Source organism: Manacus candei, unplaced genomic scaffold (genome assembly GCF_025592945.1).
Source record: "Manacus candei isolate 608988 ecotype Guabito, Panama unplaced genomic scaffold, ASM2559294v1 h1tg000025l, whole genome shotgun sequence".
Taxonomy (NCBI): Eukaryota; Metazoa; Chordata; class Aves; order Passeriformes; family Pipridae; genus Manacus; species Manacus candei.
The window spans coordinates 3,424,245-3,442,393 of NW_026138073.1; the positions used below are offsets into that span (position 1 = coordinate 3,424,245).

The 18,149-nt window shown below is 42.7% G+C and overlaps 1 long non-coding RNA gene across 1 annotated transcript in view; it reads right to left on the bottom strand.

The window, feature by feature from the left end:
* LOC127471618 (uncharacterized) overlaps positions 1 to 18,149 on the bottom strand; it is a 189,786-nt gene that overhangs the window by 113,907 nt on the left and 57,730 nt on the right. Inside the window, exon 4 of the long non-coding RNA XR_007904699.1 lies at positions 9,858 to 10,062. This is a non-coding gene — a long non-coding RNA (uncharacterized LOC127471618). The remainder of the gene's footprint in view (positions 1 to 9,857; positions 10,063 to 18,149) is intronic.

The following is an 18,149-nucleotide window of genomic DNA, read 5'->3' on the forward strand; positions in this document are numbered from 1 at the left end:
CCAGTCCTAGTAACACCCCAGCTGACAACCCAAAGCAGCAGAAACCCAAAACTGTCATCCCCTCTGCCCTTCCACTGGGAAATCTGCCCTCAGACAGAGACCAACATCAGCACTTGCATCTCTCGCTGCCCTTATTCCAGCTCTGAGTCACAGTTCTCTTCATATTAATCACTTTTATCACTTTTAATAGGTTCTTCTTGGCTCCTTTTCCCGTTGGAAACGGTTGCCACCATCCCTCACACATGGTGATACACAGACAGTAGTTTTGTGCCTTTTTTTCCTCTCTCTCTTCTTTAAATCCTGGTATTGTGTTACATGAGCAGCTCAGTAACAGAAAGAATCAAAGTCATCATTCTATGCAGTGGAATTTTTCATTTGTCTTTCTATTCCTCATCATTCATTAGTGATGCACAAAGTCTTTCCCTTTCTTAATCCTTCACCCTTCTCTATCCTTTATACTTTGTGATGTACATGGACTCTTGTGTTACAAATTCTTCAAAGACATCATTACTCTTTACATTTATATGCACCAAAATAATCTTTGTAATCTATGATCAAAGACTTGCTCTATCTGGCTGCATTCATTTTCTTTCTTTACTTTCCCCAGTCAGCCATTCTTATTTCCATTAAGTTTTGCTACCAAAAAAAGCCATCAAATCAGAAAGCCAAGGCAACCCCAAGTCATACTAGTCAGTGTGCTGATGATGTGACTACAGTGCAACATCCTACTATTCAGAAAAGCAGAGGTTAGTCAATTAAAAAAGAATCTAATATTCACCCATTAGCGTAGCTAATTGTCACTCAATCTCAGCCATCTAGGTATTATTCCCCTTAATTCATAAGAATTACAGTAAAGCCTTTCCTTGCACAACTCCAGGATTTATCAGTTTGCCCACACACACGTTGCTCAATTAACATGAGCTGCTGAGGTAATAGTTCCTCTCTTTTAAAAGCAGGTAAATCTGAGCTGCAGCAAACCTCCTTCTGCTGAAAAAGCATCTGCCAGTGGAGACAACTGTCAAGGCCCTTGATGTCAGTCCCTAAAGTGCAAGTCTTCACCCAGCAGCCGGTTTGTCCCTTGAACCCGCCCACCAACAGCTCATTCACAGATTTCAAAGCACCACCTTCATTTGGACTTCCTTCCCAGCTGCCTTTAATACTTGGGCAGAGCTTCCCCTACACACCCCCTACATTCAAGTCCCTCCTCAAAACTCTTCTGTGTCAGAGAAGGTGATGTTCAAGATGCTGAAATTTCCTCATCACACCCAGTACAGCACTGTTGTTTCTTCTCCTCTCTCAAGTCCACACCCATCTCAGGCTTTTTATTATACTCAGGGTTGTGTCCTCATGTAGCACTTGGCATTGTCGTCTCCCAGCCCATCAATTAATTAAAATTATACCCCCAAGTGATCAGCTCTGACAAGTAACAGACTGATAGCATTTTAGATTTGCTGCACAGAGAAATCTCCACTATCTTTGAGACATCTCACACCCAACCAACTTCCAGGGAACGCTTTCCTTACCCTCAGCCCAAATATTTTACTCATTTCATGCTCCTTTATCTAGAATCACTAAGCAGCACCAAGCAGACAGGAAAAAAGGAGGTGGGCACATCAAGGAACCTAAGGAAAACAGGAACTAAACAAGGTGCTCAAATCACTACCCTTTCCCCAAAATCCATGAAGCTGAACAAAACCATTGTACAAACCACACCATCTTATGGATGTGATCCTGGAGGCCATGAATTAAAACACAAATGTGTGTCCCCACACCACAGCAAATAAAGGTACTTATGCCCTTAGTACAGTCCTAATGCAGCACCATATGAATTATGCCATCATTCTGAGGAAGGACCAGATGTTAAATGAAGGAATTGTTTCCATAGGTATTTTCATTTTTGGAGGTGATCTGAGTAAAGGCAGGGCACAAATTAACACTTGCACTAATAAAGTATGTGGATCATCACCATTATTCCTCAGTCAGATGAGAACTGCAGAAAATAATTCTCTGTTTGTTGGGATTTCTAGCCAGTAAAATATTGAATTCCCTGTGTAGCACTTTACCCCATACACATTCTTTTTCATTTTTTAATATTTACGTTCTTCTGTCACCCAGTTGTGAGCAGTTCTTCTTTTCTTTATTTCCTTAGCCTTCTATTTTACAAAGCTGAAGTTTCCACTCACCCCACAATTGCCTCAACACTCGTGAATTAACCTTGAGTGCTGAACTTTGTCAAAACTGCTTTCTGAACCCAGCTTTTCATTCAGAAATGTGCAACTGTGCTCTGAAATATTTTTCAGCTCTTCAAGGTTATTTTATCCAGCTGTTTTATTTCAGGGTGAAGGTTACTGTATCACTCAGATGCCTTCTACATCAATATGCCTGGTTTAAACAGGGGTTTTGGGAGGTTTTTTGTTGGGTTTGGGGGCTTTTTTTGGAAGGATGTTTGGGCTGGTGAGATTTACAGGTAAACAGCACCATAATGAATGTACCAACATAAGTTATTATTTCATAAATAAGGTGAAATTGCCAAATAAACTATATTAATTTGCAATTTACAACTATTTCTAACAGTCTGTATAAAAAGGGCACGTATTTAATGAATGCCAGGATGCATCATTAAATATCTCAGGTACACCAGAACAAAATATGCCTAAGGAATGAAGAGCAACATCAATGAAAACCTGAATCCACTTGCTTTCAGCCCAAAAACATGAAGTACAGAACTTGTCAATCATATTCAAAACCTTGTGAAACACAGGTCTTTTGAAGATTTTTCTATCACTAACTGAACAGCTGCTAATTTTAACAGCCTTTATTGTATTTTATTTACAGTTTTGTTGGGTTTAATGGGATTTCACACATTCAGCAACAGAGCAGTAGTGAACAGTAGCCACACTAATATATATACACCATCCTAGTGTATATATATGTTATATAAACTGTTCTATCAGACACCTGAACGTGCCCTTTGCACGTGAAACGTGCCCTCGTGCCAGTGAAATGCTATTTCATTCCCAAAGACAAGAGAAAAGCAGCCATAGTACTTATTTACACCTATATATAGCACTTATTTACACTAATATATAGCACTTACACTCTCACATAGTGGGAGCCATTGAATAGAAAATGAGGCAAAGCACTTTGATAAATTTAACTACTCCAAGCAGCAACTGTGCAGATTTTATTGGTGTTCCCTCCCTGCAATTCTGCAGATGTGTCACAAATAGCAAGATATTAAGTCTGGGAACACGACTTTGAAGTGCTGGCCCTGCTGCAGAGGGGCAGGAGCTGCCAGAGACCCTGGAGATGCTTCCCACTGGACAGGAGGAACACTGATCAATTTGGGGTGGCTGCTGTGAGTCAGCAAAATAAATCCCAGGATCAATATCCCTGGACATTTCCCTCATGCTCATTCAGCTCTTTAGAGGCAGAAAGAATTACATATATATGGGCAAAAATTCTCTCTCCTAATCCAATACTACAGATAATCACAAGATCATCCACTTGAGTAAGGCAAAACATGAATAAAAACTCAATAAACTGTAATATGAGCTTTAAAACTGTAGCATAACACAGAAGTAATTTTATGTCTTCAAGTGCATTTAAAAAAAAAAAGGTAAATAACTCTTGCAGAGGGGTTGGAAACATATACTGTAGGATTAGAGCTCTGAAAGGACTGATTATAAAGTGGACTAATTATAAAGTGGAGAGAACAGAATTTAAAATATCAGTCTTTGGTGTTTGCAGCCCACAAGCCATATCATACCCTTGGCCAAGCGTGTTAACTGCAGTGAGAGCATTCCACATGCTTTTTATGGCAAAAAGTAGCTCCAAAAAAAAGACAAATTCGAGTGGTTGTCACTGATGTTGAGCCAAAAAAGCTTTCTGGCTTTAGCCCTCTTCTCTGCAAGGTCAGAGGTGACCACAGGACCTTTATTATTGCTCATAGTTCATTTTATTTGAATCATACATGAACACAATCCAAGTAGCTAATTAAAGACATAAACCTTCTCTTGGATTGGATTAAGGGCTGTCATTTTCTTTTCCTTTCCCATAGGAGGATAATTTTTTACAGCTTGAAGTTACATATTTTCACAAGACAATGCAGAATGAAAAAGGGAAACAAAGAAATACATGCTTTACCAAAAGCCAATAAAAGAGACAGATTAGCTTTCAATCACACTGAAACAGGTCAAAGAAGTAAATCTAACTTTGCAGAGCTATAAAGGAAAGATCCATCTTTGTCTCCGTGGTTTAAATAAAAGTTTGTCAAGAAAGTTAATAACACGAAAGGGAGAGGAGGATTTATAAAAATCTTTTTTGCAGAGGTAAATAATTGAAACAAGGCACAGAGCTCAGAAATTATTGTAGCTCCACTTCAACATGAAGAAAGCCCTGCTGAATTTAGCACAGCGAGCAGAATGTCACGGAATGGCAACGCTTCACAAAGCCAGTCTGCATAAAGATGAAGCAATTCTGGAAGTTTCACTCTCACAAAAATTAGCCAAAGTTTTACCGGCTTCAGCACCTTCCTGCCTTTGCACACACTCAAAGCAGGGGAATAAACACAAGGCTGAGCCCAGTTCCCAGTGATTTATCCCCCCCTTGCCCACTCTGGACCATCCAAACTGACACACACGCTCTGTAACCCACTCCATTAAACTCCACTCCCCCCTTCCCAACAGGCTCGTGACAGAAGGACTATGTCAAGAAAGATCCAAGCTCTGCTCAGAAGTAAAACCTCTTCTAGAAGCCCCTGGCATTCATCCCAAAGAACAAAGTTTCTAAGGAAATCACCCCGGCGTCAAAAATAAAGCAAAGTTCCTTCAGCTGTAACTCAGATGGCCCTTTCCTCCTGCAGCCACAGAGCACAAAGTTTTCTCTCTGACCCTGTTACAGAAGCAATTTCCATAAAAACCTTTCAAAGAGGTATTTTCTCACCTTAAGCACAAACTGTTCAACACTTTTTTTGCGAGACATGTAAAAAAAGAGAAACCTCTTCCAGGAGCTCACGGAGCTCACGCACTCAGGAGTTAAATGGACTGTTCATGGAAGGAATTATCCTCCCTGGACAGCCCAGTGCAGGCTTTGAAGTTGGGAAAGCAACTCATTTCTTAACACCAGCTGGACTTTTTTTAGCCAGCAAATTTGCTGCTAATTCAGTAGTTCAAGACACCAGCAAGAGTTTCCCATGTCTTGCTTTCCCCCTCTGGCACATCACAATTTTTCCCCCTTTCGTGCTAAAGGTCTGCAGTTCATTATTGTGCCCGCCTGGGCAGGTGGTGAGGCTTACTAGGCAAGAGCCAGAGGTTCTGTGGAGCCTTCTGGACTGGTTTAAAGGGATCAAAAGGACTCCTTTAATCCCAAATTTTTACATACATTTTATCCTTGCCATCTCTATCTCTGCACACCCCTAATTTTCCAGCAGGATGAAGAATAGATGCATTACTCAGCTGGGAGTGACTATTAAATCTCTGCAGCTTCTGCTGTTGCAGCTTTATTCTCCCACCTTGATCAACTGAGTCTTATTTCCTCAAAACTGCTTAGGGCAATATCTGATTCCCCAGAATCCTAAATTATTGCTCAGAAATGAGTGCAGATTATTCGGCCTGTCTGCTTACCTGCTCTGAAATGCTAAACAAAGATTTGTGGTACTCAACACCTTAATGTTGCCTCTTACCCAAGATTGTAATTTCAAATGTCTGATTATATTCCTCCCCTGATGAGTTCAAAGGAAACAAAGGCAGCAACTGAGATGCAGGGTTTAATTGCAGGAGGAAAAAAGGCTCTGCAGAAGTTTCATGTGACAAAAATCAGCAACAAGTGCCATTTGTTATTAAATAAGCTGTCACATCACAGAGCGTGTGCAAATGAGAATACCTTCCACAACAAGAAGGATCTAGAACTTCTTGTAACACACACACACAAATAGCAACTAAGTGTTCAGGGAAGAGCAAATAGTTAAAGGGGATAGGAAACATCTGTTTAAAAAAAGGTGAAAGACTGAAGCTGTTTGGGTCCAAATCCAAATTTTGGGCAAAAATATCGAGCTTGGATATTGCTAAAGCCTGCTTTAGAACTCCAATTTCTCTTCAAAATGCACATTTGGTTCCATATTGATATTTAGCACTAGGTTTAATTTTACCAGGACTACTGTTACTATAGAAGACTGATCTAGTTAGAGGAAACAGTGTTTAAATAATAGCCCTTGTTTACTTTAATCTTGATAGCAAACGTATTTCAAACAGTTACTGAATCAAAAGAGGCTGGTGGATGCTACTGGAGACACTTAAGAAAGATACTCTGGATCAGGAGAGATGTAGCCTGAGTGGGGAGAGCAACAGGAGTGCAGTGAGATGGGAGATCTGCAGTGACAAGAAGAAAGATTAAAAGCATTAAAACATTATGGATTGTGTACCCTAAAGAGCACACAACCCACGGGGGGACCTCAAAGCCTTCATATACATAGAGTAGAATATAATCTTTTTTCCATACCTGGAACAAATAAGACAAGTCACTCAGTTTTCTTGCCCAATTACAAGAAGAAAACGTTCAGGGTAAATGTCAAGAAAACCTTTCTAAGGGCAGGGATGAGGAGAGAGAATAGATTAGCAGAGCATCTCTCTACCATTGGAGATCTTTCAGAACACATTGAATAAATATCTGTCAGGATTAATATAAAGTTGATCCTGCCTTGGGGCTGATGGATGAGTTACATGACCTCTCTAACATCCTCCCAGGTTATTTTACTCTGATTCTGTTACACAGTCGCTCACAAAATCAGGAGCTGGATTTGATAACTGAAAACACTGTTTCCAAGATTCCTCAGGAGCACATGAGTAGTGTAAGATAAATCTCATTTTCAGGGACCACAGAGCTATTTGTTTCCCTGCTGTTGCAATCACCATCTTTAGGCAGTTGGGAACAGACAGAGAAGTTGGGGTAATTTCCATTATCCAGTTTAGAAGTCAGCTCCAAAGGGTGGTAGATTAACTGCACTGCAATTGTGCTAAGGAGCATTTCAGCAAAGATACATCTGTTAAAAGCACCCTTGAAAGTCAGAGACCTTTAAATCTTTAAAGTTGCCCCTTTGAAAGACTTAATTTTTGCAGAAGTGATAAAGGTTTAACTAACATAGCTTGATATCCAACCTGGGAGATATCAGGGAAACAAATAAAGAGTTTAAACACCATTTTTGAGAATTAAAATGCAAGATCTCCTCCAAGACATTCACTGGCAAGGGTCCCAAATCATTCTTGCTTAATATAGAATATCTCAAGTTGGAAGGGATCAATTAACTTACTAGCTAAGTAAGTTAATTCTCACCTTTAATGCAGCCAGATGGTTCCCAGGAACCAGATCACGGAAAAATGGAATCTTTGGATTTTCTGAGATCGATTTCATAGCTATAAGACAATATAATATTTTTTAAATAAAGACTATCTCTGCTTGTAGGAGTCAAGAAAAATGTTTTAAAAAACACTGGCAATGACTTTAAAGAATATATTCTCCTAATGATTCCTGTCCAGTGTACAACTGACCACTTGAGCTCCTGCACATCTCCAAACTGAACTCTTAATAAATCTTTCAGACACCAGGACGAAATGAGGGTTTAAGTTTCCTTAATGGCCTCTGTGACTCTTAACATAATCCATTTTGGACATCCTCAAGATGAATGAGTTTTATTTGTTAACTGAGGTTAAAAATGACTTACAGTGAGACAGCCAAGAGGAAGCAGTGCTCCTGCTCCAGAGGTGCAGACAGCACGACACGAGGTTTCTGTATCTCACGAGCCACGCAGTTACCACTGCACTACCTCTGCCCTCCAGCAAAATATAACAGAGCTGAGCTGTCTCCAGGCTTTCAAAGCTCATGATTGACGAGCAGGAGATGAAAAAGCTGCCTCATGCCCTGCACTCTCCTGCTCAGGGTCAGGACGAGGTCCTGTCTCTGAGCCCACGACTGAGCTCCTGTCACTTGGCATCGCTCTGTTACTCCCTGAACCTATTTACAACACCATCCATTTTGATCACACAGGCCATCCATCTAGATCCCATGTAAATTAAATTAAAGCCTCAGCTTTCATCAAAGCAATCCTCGTTTGTGTTGCAAGATGTGAAGTTTGATCTCGTTGCAGCTCCAGCCTCGAATCCCAAGTGCCATGAGCGGTACCTGGTGTTGCTCACCCGGTTACAGCCAACCTTGGAGGTACTGCTGAGCATCACCAGAAGAAAAGTGCCTTTTTTTTATCTTGGCTGCTACTCCTTGAACCACGTGAAAGACAGAGACAGTGGGAAACCCCCTGTGACCTGGGAGTTTTGGGGCATAGCTCTGGAAAAGGAGGTTGGGGAGATGCACCCAGAGTGCCAGGTCAGGCAGCCAGGGAGCAAGAGCAGCAGAGGGGGAAAGGTTCTGCTTGTTTGCCTATCATCTCTGCAAAAGACTGTTCTAGAAACCAAAGAAACTTCTTTATTTGAAAGCACATGTCCAGAGGAAAATAAACCTAAATATTTTTTACACACACAAAAACAAGGAAAAACTTTGTCTGTTGGGGATGTTCCCATTAGGTCTCCACACCCTCCTCATTTACTCTCCCCATGCCAACAGTCTGTGATGGTGAGGAATAACTGCCATGAAATAATCAAAAACAACCTGGTTTACACAATTATTTGGTCTTTGCAATAATGAGGCAAAGGTATTACAAAACCAGGCATCAGCAGCTTTCACAAGATCCAGCAGAAGTGAGAGTGGCAATAGTTCATACCAGAACCTCTGTTCTTACCTCGTTATGAGAAAGTGCACAATGAGAAGCTTTGGCCACTGTTGGACAGTAGGTAAAAAATCCTCTCTCAAATCCTAGTTTTACACCATGTTTTACCCTTCATTCCTTAACAGAAGAGAACAGCCACATAAGCTGCTTTCCAGAGCAGCTTGTTGACTAACAGCTGCTTGAGGATGAGGTGATGCTGGGCAGTGGCTTTATGACTTCACCTTGCTGCTGCAGGTTTCATCTTAGTCACAAATCCCTTTCAGAAAGGCAGCAACAGAGGCTTTTACCTCCACTACTTCACTTAGCTCACTAAATTGTACTTTTCATCCTTTCTCTCCAAGAGAGGAAAGAAACAAAAGTCATGAAAGTCAACACATTAAACCATCCAACAACTTTAGACACGATGCAAACTCACACATCCAAAGTTTTGTTCTAGTCAGGGTTTTCAGAGTAGCACAGCACTGTATTATGCAGCTCATGGACCAAAACAGTGCTTTTGAAGCTACTCTAGCTTATCAGTTAAATATGCATTGATTTATTTTTTTTTTATTCTTTAAAGAGATGTATTATTAATTAGGCAACAGAACAGCTTCCTTGGAATTATTCCAGTCTGTGACTGAAAAACATATGCAGGATGCCATCCAGAATAAAACCCCTTAGTAACTCAAGAGGAGATTTCACACAGCAACAGCCAGCCTTTCAAAAATAGTGTATTAGGACACAGTCTCTTCTCTCTCCAGTTTATGCTGGGCACAGTAGAGTAATCAGGGGAAAGACCAGGGATAGGTGACTGTCTACTTAGTCCCTACAGGTTAAAAGTAGCACAAGGATTGCTTGTGGGATCACCCAGGCAACTCCAGTCCCTGTCTTCTCACATGCAAAACAGATTTACCTTGACAGACTCAGGGCCCACAAAGATGCCAGAAGAACCAGCAAGTCCCACCTGCCATCACCATGCTGGTTCAGCAGCAGAGTAATGATAGTATTGGAAATATCAAGTCCATGGTCCAATTTGAGATGTGGGACAGGTAAATAACAACTTACATTAATTTAATGACTTCGTTATAAGTTTGCCCACACTTACCTTGTAGGCCCAGCTCTGATCCTGCTGGTCAAGTGCACACAGGAGCTGGAAACCAGGAACATGCAGCTCAGCAGAGGTGGGGAGTGTTTAAAGGTGCTTTCTTATTCAGAGAGTCAAAGGCAGCCCCCAGTGCAAATTAAACAGTCTGCACTCCTGTGCCTGCAGAGAGTGCAGCAGAGAGATGCAGGGCTAAACCAGCCCAGACCTGTAAATGAGTGACAGGGAGGACAATTAGCACAGCAGTCAACAAAGAAGTACTTCACCCTTCTTCAGGGTGTTATATTACATTGATGTTTATATTTAAACACAGGTAGAATTGAATATTCCCTTTTTGCACAAGCATAAATGATAATGCAAGTTTCAGATAGCGAAGCACAAGCCATAGATTGCTTGATAGAGCACAAAGTAGAAGCCTGTGAGAAAAATTGCCTCCTGCCTGTTTGCAGGAGCCAGCTGGGAGGTGGATTCAGCTCAGAAGTTGTGACAGTGCAACCCGAACACACACCTACAACCCACCCCGGGTACCCCTGCACAGCTGTTGCTCAGGATGCTGTAACAACTGGTCATTAACATTCACTTTGAAGGGTGCCCTCTGCACATTGTCCACACTCACACACAAATCAAGCAAGTACAGCTCAGGCAGTTGCTGCCCACATGCAAGATTTGAGACACTGCAAGTGCAAGGAAACACAGCTCAGCCTCAGTGGAAGAGTTTCAGCTCACACAGGGGACAGACACTGCCAGAGACCACAGCCCACTGCAGGTAAGATGTGCTACATGGAGGGTCAAACACTCCTACTGACAATCTGGTTTACTTCCTGCCATTCCCAGAAATAAGAACCAAAAAATCCCCTGAAACCTCTCACATTCTGCAAAGGCTGTTGCCAGCTGAACCATCGCAGTGACGTCTTCCCTGCAGGAAAACCAGGGTGCCCAACTGCACACCACACCTCCAAGCACCACACCAACAACCAGGAAGGTTCTCAGCATCAGGAAACCCAGTCCCATGTAAGGTGCTGGGAGAACAGCCCCAGGGACAGGAACGTGTTCAGCACTTCCCTGCAGAAAGGCAGCGCAGCAGAACTGTCTGCCCTCAAACCTGTCTGCTCTGACCTTGTGCAACAGCCCCTTCTTTATTAATGCATGAAAAAACCAACCCATATTCTTCATATTGACCTCTTGCATGTCACAGGGCAGATTGGACTTCTCAGAATTAATCTTGGAGTTAGAGCTGAGCTTTCAGAAAGGTATCTGATATCCATTTGGACACTGCAATTCATGCAGGATCCACCAAAGCCTGTGACCAGCTGCTCCCTTCCCTTGCTTTGTTCTCTGCAGATTTGACTTTTTTTTTTGACATTCAGCTTCTGAGCCTTGTACCACTAAGACAGCCTTTTTAGACCACTAAAAAGCCTTATTTGACCAAAGTTTGATTATTTTTGTGGTTTAATTCTCCTGAAGTTCAGGAGCTCTGCCTCCTTATACAACCTAAGAAACAGTCAGTCCAAGCCACTCCAAATACCAAGTAAATGCACAACCTCTCAGGTGCCCAAATTTAGGATGATACTGGTAAAATTATCCCTTTGGCTTCTCTTTGTAGAGTTGAGCTCTTAAAACCCACCCATTGTTATTTCACAGAATTGGGGATTTTTACCACCCAATTTACCCACCACACCAACCCACAGAACACCCAGATGCACAGATGTGCTCCAAAAACACTCTCAGATGTCACATCTCTTTTTGACAGGTATTGGAGGTAACTCAGTAAAGTTGCATTAACAGAGTTTTAAAGCAAGAGGACTACAGGCTAAATTAAAAAAAAAAAAATAATCCCGGGGGGAACATGCAGAAGCTGACACAGCTCTTATGTTGGGCTGGTCATTTCACCTTCCTTCCTTCCTTTTTACTTTTCTCTTCCAGAGGGACTGGGGCATTGGGCTGAGTGTTGAACTGTCAGTTCAGATTTTCAGCCCTAAGAGATGAATTTCCCTCCTGACTCGAGTCATGCCCACACTAACCCTCTGCAGTCGTGGCTGTGTGGTTAATCATGTGCAGCTACACTGAAGCTGATTGTTAAAAGGCTGAGTAAATATAACTACACCCTCGTTATCTTGTTTAAAGGTAGAAAGATTAATTTGAATTCTAACTGGAAATACTGATTCGATGAATAAGCCTGAAATGTAGCGGTTTTCAATTACGCTAAGAAATTGGTCTTTTGAATTTTCAAATTATGCAAGGCAAAGCAAGTTCACTTTAATCTATACGTGGGGAGATATTTGCCATTCTCACAGTGCTGTGTGTCAGTGGGTAATAGCCAAAAGGAGAGTGAAAAATCCGTAATGTTGGCCGTTGGTGCCCTCCAGGGGCCTGGCCGGGTATAAATTTCAGCCAAAACATAATTTTTGAGCATTCAGGCAAATACAATAAATATTGCATATTATTACCCTGTTTTAAAAGGGAGTGAGGGCCATTATTCATGCTACCCTCAGTAGACAGTTCCTCTCCACAGTCCCACAGACACTGGGATGCTCAATCAAACAAGGCAAGGGAGGTATGTATTTATATTTGCCTACTTTCACTTTTCCTGCCCGGATTCCTAGGAAAACAAGGTTTATATTTGATCACATAAACCTGAAGGACAAGTAGAGCTGGGGAACACACAACATGCTGACAGCATTTGTAAAAATAGGCATCAAGAAATGAAAGCAAGCAAATTTGATGCCCCATGTGCTGGGAAGCTGAGAAACCACGGTTTGTAACTTCTACCCATGATTTGATTTCTATTTAAGCCCATTTTTGGTTGCAGGCTTACTCCAGCTTTACATCAAATGACTGATACCCTCCAGTGGGCTTTACACCCTCTGGAACAAGACAGAAAGCCTCCCCCTGCCCTCACAGATTGCAGGTTATTTCCTTATGGCAGGGACTATTTTCCCTTGCCATCCCATAATACAGCTGCCACAAGACTAAACACCAGAGAAGAAAAGGAAAAAAAACAAAACCAACCAATGACAACAACAAAAGAGACCCCACACAAAATAAACAAAACCCCAACTAAAACAAAACAAAACAAAACAAACAAAACCCCCCAAACAAAAACAAAACCTCAACCAAACAAAAAAACCACCAAAATCAGGCCTGTCAGAGCACAGGACCAGTCCACACAAGCTCAGAAAATAACCTGTGTATAACAGACCTCCAGCAGAGAGCTATCTGATCCAGGATTTTTCTGGAATTAATGGCACTCCTCTCTGCCTTCAGTGCACATAACTCAGTAACTGCAGAGAGTGTGGCTGAGAGCAGGTGTATTATCAGGGCACAGCTACGTTAGAATTTCTCCTCCTTAACATTTCCATACCTTACAGAAGCACTCTTCCAAAAATAAGTCTGGAATTATTGTCCAGTCTCACCTGCAAGAGTAGCTACCACTTTATAGATGCTTTTTCTGCAAAATTAAAACTCAGTTTTTGGGTTTTTTAGAGGTGTCCACTAAAGCCACATCTCCCTTCACTAAAGCCACATCTCCCTTCTTCCCCTCACAGGATAAACTATCCAATAAAAGTCTTGGTTGTAGAAAGCTCCTCTTCCATTGAAATGGGTTTGGCACAACTACTTGGTTTCAGGGGTTGAATTTTCAGGCGCTGCTCACAGTTTTCAGCCCACTCTGCATAAATACTGAAATGAATATTTGAATTTTCTGAGAGGCACAGGTAGGCAGGACTTCACTGGGTGCTGTGAATGCCCAGCAGGGCACGACATGCCCAGCTCTGAGCCCTGTGCTTTCTCCTCCACAAAGCCCATCATCGAGTTCCAGGCTGAGATGTTGTGGACATTTTACACCAATGTGATATTTGGAGATCACGAGACTTCGAGAGCTAAGGCTGCTGAAGATGTTCTACCATGAAGGGGCACGAGTCAGCTTTGGATAGAACTGCTGAAAGAGTCATAGACTCCCTCCCCCTTTCCCTGCACAAACCTCCCTGGTCATGTCAATAAAGGAGACTTTAAAGATGAGGAAAATCCGAAAAGTCTTTGACGTAATTAATATCAGATAATTGTTCTGAGTCTTCTTTCATCTGCCAATTACAAGTGGAAATTGAGTCTGGGGAGCTCCTGCAGATCATCTTTATGCAATTACGACTTATGATGAACTACCCAGCTCCAGCAGCACTCCCCAAGCTACAGCACGAGCCTAAATGGAAGACCTGGAGCAGGAATGACACAATGTCAATCCCAGTGTTTAACATGCCCACAAGCCAGAACGTACCCCTGGTTTGCTGCTGAATTCGACCACACAGCTCATGGATGAAAAATCACTCCAGAAATCAGAATGGCAGGTAATTAGCAGCACATGCTGTCTTCCATTACTTTGTTTTGTTCTCCTTAAATCATTCCCCATCCGTGCTCTCCCTTGCTGTTTGAGAGGGTTATTTGTAGGCAGCTTCAAACCTGCACAGCAGCTTGGCTTCCAGCAATGCCACTGTGTGGTGGCATCTGAGCACACCTGGGGTTCAGACTGAACATAGTCCCAAATAGCTAAAATTTGACAATGAGCAGCCAGAAACCTGCCTTCGTACCAGTTCACCCTTAGAAGAAACACAGCTCCATCTTTTTACCTCCCAGACAGACATCAGGCTCTCATAAAGAGAGGAATATCAATTAATACAGAAGCCAATACACCAAAGCATGAGAGTTCTGGCCGGTGGGGTCCTCAGACCTAGAGCTGCACCAGCTGCTTCCTGTGAAGGCAACAGAAAGAAAACAACCCCCCACTGATCCTGCCTCATCTGAGCCCTTTCCACTTGTATTTAGTCAGGACTGATTAACATGGGACTTCTGGAAGAACACTCTCTGTTATATTCCATGTTTTCCACTTGCTGAAGGAGGAAAGAAAGCTGAGCAGGTTTATTTTGATTACCTGGCCCTGCAAGAGGCAGCTCAGCAGGTTGGACAGCACTGGGCACTGCTGAGAAATGCAGCCTCTCCCCAGCACCTGCAGGTGGCACGGGCTTCCTGCACATTTCTAATCCAGGCTCCATAATCACATTCCAAGAGGGGGAGGAAAAAAAAAAAAAAAAAAAAAAAAAGAAAGAAAACACTTTCTAGATAAAGAGGGGTTTCAAAGATCATATACTGATTTATGATTTATTTTGTTCGAAACCATCAATTTAAACAATTGCTTTATTTTCCTGGGGCTCTGCTGGATTAGATTTAGAAAACATTGACAAGCGAAGATTAATGCTGGAGAACAGAAAATGAGTTAAAGGAGACTGCCAATGAAATCCACAGCCAGCACTGTGCTCAGAACAGCAGAATATGAAGACTCATGAAAAGTACGACTCGTATTGATCACGACAGCAACAAACAGCTTCAAACAACGAAGCAGTGCCCATCTTGGGAATTAAAGTTCAGCCAGTAATTTTAGCTAGATAGTATCTCACTGCCAAGGTTTTGCAGTGACTAATCGTTTAACTCCTAACAAGGTATTTTACCCCCACTGCCAGGTGGCCACACAGTGCAGGTGTGGTCACTCATGTGCCACCCCCCACCCCAAGGGGGAAGAAATTGAAAATTAGTATTTCAGGGGGCTTAAATTGTGTGTGTTCAGCTTGAAACAACTTTTAAAGTTATTTATCCATATTTAAAAAATATATCAGAACTCATATCATGTCCTCCTGCAGGTACCAGTCACTTAAAAACATTCAGCCCAGCGTGCAGTGGGCTGTTCTCCAACATCAGCATTACAGGCTCCTTCACACTTGCCCTGAAATTTATACACGTTGACACAACACTTCAGTGACCCCCATTTTTTGTCTTTGGCCTGTGTGTAGATACATAAATACAGAACAAAATGGAAAGGAGAACTTTTCCCCTAACAATCTTGAAAAGCTACAGCTCAACCATGAAGGATTTTCATTGGCACTGAAGTTCAAAAGCAGCTTTTTCAGGGCATGGAACATCCATGTCCAGTGGCAAAATTTTGTGACAAGTTACACAGGTTTGCTCAAGAGAATCATCAGAGAATATGCTCTGGGCACATCTCCTTGAGACAGAAATGCTCCACAACTTTCCCCACAAATGTATTAGACAGCTCCTGGGGAGGTTTCTCACACATGAATTCTCCCAGGCTCATGACAAAGAGGATTTCCAAAGTGATCCAACCAGGAAAAAAGGAGGGAAAAAAGTAAGCAGCTTTTTTTATTCAGGTCAGGTCTTCAGACTGCACAGCTGCAGGGACACATGTGGCAGTAACTAACGGGGATGGACAATGGGACAGTGCAGAGGCAGGGCCACCAACTCCCATCCCAGTACCCATGTGATGACTTGCCCTGCGCTCCACAGTGCTCACAGCATCCCCCTTCCCAGCCCTAGAGCCACTATCCAATACAGGACCTCATGGTCTTTACCTTGAGACTACCAGGACATTGATTCCAGTAGGAAAAAAGGCATTTAAACTTGGTTCAGCTGCCAAACTGCCTCAAAGCGAGAGAGAAAGTGAGACCTAACCACTTTGTAGCAAGCCTGAGGTACCTCAGCCACAGAACCAAGTTATTCATGACATACAACAACATTTCAATAATCACAACTCTTTGGAAAATAAAACTAGAGCTAATCAGGGTGGTCTTGTTTCCCTTAAAGACATTAAAAAGTCATTACTTCAAATACTTGTTACATCAACACAGCACTTTTCAGAGGGACAGCATTAGACATCCCTGCAGGGCTTTTGAGATGCTGATATTCCATCCTTCAGTTATCTCCATAACGGCCCAATTCTTTCATTCAACAGCCAGAAACATTAAACTTCTATTTTCTCTGCTCAAAGCTTCTTGCTGCCCTTCACTGGCACAGTCTCTTGCTGAGCTTGGGAAGGAAATCAAACTGCTCATACATATCAGCACATTTGCTCCCCTGGGTCTAAGTTTAAAGCAGACAACATGTTTCAGAAATATTAATTTACAGGAGATATTTTAAGTGCAGCATAGGAGTTTCCCAGAGTTTTCCTTCTCATGCTTCAAGCTTCATTAATCAACCCAGCCCTGCCAAAATATACTGTAGGAAGATGTCTGCAGCCGCTGGTCTGAGCCATAATCAGACCTCAGAGTGGAATATTTACAAGCCAATGTCTCCACTTTAACAAGGACACAAGAACCCAAACTGCCTGGCAGCTGCACAGCACTGCAGTTAACTCCTCCACATCGGGAGGATTCTCATGCTAAAAAGGGAGCCAAGCAAGAGCAGAGCAGCACAGAAACTGGGGAGAAGCAGAACCTCGAAGTGCAAGGAAAAGGGCAGACCTAGAAAAGAGTGGGAGAAGTCTGGAGGAAAAATCATAGTTTGCACAGGAACTACCAGGGAGCCAGTCTGGCTCAAGCGCTCGTGAAGGGAGGCGAAAGCTCCTCTCCACCTTTACCAAGCTTTCTGTGACTTCTTACCACATCACACACTGTGCTTTTGAGAGAGCTCAGTCAAACAGCAGCATCCCACTGTGGCAGCACATCCCTCCCCAACTGCTCTAACAGGAACTGAGGAGCTGCATGACAAAAGTTTGCTGTCACGGAGCCACAGGGAAGAAACAACAGAATAACAGCAAAAATGCTGGGAAGCTCTAAAGATCAGCAGTACTTGAGCCAGAGTAACAGTTGTCCCTGCTCTATTCTCACAGAGCAGAGCACCCATAACAGCACAGCAAGCTGGAAACACAAGCCAGAAATCCTCTCCCAAAATTCACACTGCTCCAGAGCCCTGACTCCCAGAACATGACATCCACACCCAGCTGCTCTCTTCTGGATGCCACCCACCCCAGGCACTGCCCTCTGCAAGCCTTCCTCCAGCCCTGCTCTTCCTCTGCTGCCCGTGCCTGTGGAACCCCTGAGCTCGGATCACTCTGACAGCCTCAATCCCACTGATCAGGCTGGAAAGAGGCAGGACTGCCCCCTCCTGAGCTGCACACGGAGCACAGCTAACAGGCAACAAGCCTTGTGCCACTCCAATTTGAAAAGGTTCTGTGATACCTTATTTCTTCTTGTTTATCTCCCATGTTCACATTGATGCTGGCCCCCAGAAATCACAGCAGAGTGATTTTCTGTGCAGAACACCCTTTGTTTCTGCAGCAGCAGGATCCCAGCTCCACACTCAAGCTTTAAGTGACCGAATAGCTTGTGTGGTCATGATAAGGCACATAAAAATTACTAAATGCAGCCAAATGCTTCTTCAGACCTGAGTAAAGCATCTTTCCAATTTCAGGACACTTGTATGCTCTAATCTTTGTGTGCCACAACTGCTGCTTCTCAT